The sequence below is a fragment of the Vombatus ursinus genome, unplaced genomic scaffold (genome assembly GCF_900497805.2).
Source record: "Vombatus ursinus unplaced genomic scaffold, bare-nosed wombat genome assembly UNPS02014821.1, whole genome shotgun sequence".
Taxonomy (NCBI): Eukaryota; Metazoa; Chordata; class Mammalia; order Diprotodontia; family Vombatidae; genus Vombatus; species Vombatus ursinus.
Window position 1 is genome coordinate 43,632,141 of NW_020954599.1, and position 2,181 is coordinate 43,634,321.

Sequence of the window (2,181 nt, forward strand, 5' to 3'; positions counted from 1 at the left end):
CCTTCATAGAGGTGTGTAACTCTGTAATAATGCATTACACAATATTTGGAATGATTATTTAAAAATGTACAATCAGAGTGTTGAAGACATACTGTAGAACTTTGGGGATGTTTGCCTCCAACATACCTAGACTGCTTATCACCTTCACCATTCCAGTTTTTAAATCCTGAGTCAAAGTGCCAACAACAACAAAAAATTAAATAAATAAATAAATAAATAAAATAAAAAAGAAATACATGCCAATTTCATCCATTTTGGGGGGCAGGGTGATTATCATGTCACACCCTTTGACCAAAAAAAAAAAACAAAAAACAAAATCATGAATAGTCCATTTAGAAGCATTTGTGGAAGACAATGAAGGGCCCAGATTCATCATATTCCTGCTCACTGATCCACATCTGCTGGAAGGTGGAAAGGGAAGACAAGACAGAGTCTCCAATCCAGAAAAAGTATTTGCATGCAGGTGGGGCAATGATCTTGATTTTCATTGTGCTGGGAGCTAAAGCTGTAATCTCCTTCTGCATCCTGTCAGCAATGCCTGGGTACATGATGGTACCACCAGACAATACAGTATTGACATACAAATCCTTACAGACATCAATATCACATTTCATAATTTAGTTGAGGGTAGTTTCATGGATTCTGTATGATTCCATACCTAAGAAAGATGGTTGGAAGAGAGCTTATGGGCATCAGAAACTCTTGCTGCCAATGGTGATAACCTAACTATCAGGGAGCTTATATCTGTTTTCCAGAGAGGAACTAGATGCAACAATAGCCATCTCCTACTTAAAGTCTAGGGTTACATAACATAGCTTCTCCTTGATGTCATGCACAATTTCCCTCTCAGCTGTGGTAGTGAAACTGTGCCCTCTTTCATCAGGATTTTCATGAGGTAGTCCATCAAATCATGACCAGCCAGATCCAGATGGAAGATGGTGTGAGGAAGGGCATAACCTTCATAGATGGGCACAGTGTGGGTCACATCATCAATGGAGTCCATCACAATACCAGTGGTATGACCAGAGGCATACAGGGATAGCACAGACTGGATGGCAACGTACATAGCTGGGGTGTTGAAGGTCTCAAATATAACCTGAGTCATCTTTTCTTTGTTGACTTTCAGCTTCAGGGGGGCTTCAGGGGAGCAGCAGAGGTTGCTCTTCAAGGGCCCATGGAGTTCATTGTAGAAAGTATGATGCCAGATCTTCTTCACATCATCCCAGTTGGTGACAATAACATGTTCAATGGGGTACTTGAGGGTCAGAATGCTTCTCTTGCTCTGGGCCTCATACCCCACACAGCTGTCTTTCTGGCACCATTGTTGTGGCATCCAACAATGGAAGGGAAGACAGCCTGAGGAGCATTTTCTCCTGCAAAGTCAACTCTGCACATTCCAGAGATATTGTCAACAATGACAGCAGCAATATGATCATCCGTGGCAAACTTTGAAGTGGCAAGTTTAAACGCTTAAGAGACAGAGGAGTGGTGCTGCACCTGGAGGCAGGCAGGGAGGCAAGTGAATAGTGGGTGGAAGAGCTCACAGCTCACCAATTCTGCTTTTTAAGGAGTTCTTTTCTTTAGTGAAGTCTTCTACCTTCTTTTCCACTTAGTCTACTCAGGTTTTTTTTTAAGGATTTCTTTTCTTCAATGAATGTTTGTGCCTCTTTTGCCGTTAAGTCAATTCTGTTTTCTAAGGTGTTATTCAGTATTTATTGTGCCTCTTTTACTAAGTGGTTAAATTAATTATTTCTTTATTATTCATTACTTTCTTTATTTTCATTATTTTCTTCCATCACTCTCATTTTTTTCCCAATTTTTTCCTCTATAACTGTTATCTCTTTCTTTAACTCTTCTTGAAATTCTTTTTGGGATTGTGTCCAATTACCATTTTTTTAGGCATTGCTTGCAGCTATATTCACATTGTCATCTTCTTCTAAGTTTGTGTCTTGAACTACCCTTCCAACAGGGGAACTTTTTATAGTCAAGTTGTTTTGTTGTTGTTGTTGTTATTGCTGTTTGTTAATTTTTCTAGCCTATTTCTTGACTTTGAACTTTATGTTAAAATTGGTCGATGCTCACCTGGGGTTGGGGAAGCACTGTTTCAAGCTTCAGTCTTTTTCATGATGACATTTTCAGAGCTAGTTCTAGGGGGCCTTCAAGTTTTTGTTGCTTCCAAGA

General features: G+C 39.7%; 1 pseudogene; it reads right to left on the reverse strand.

Annotated features, from left to right (window-relative positions):
* Window positions 1-332: 332 nt before the first annotated feature.
* Window positions 333-1,434, reverse strand: LOC114024563 (annotated as a pseudogene).
* Window positions 1,435-2,181: the final 747 nt, after the last annotated feature.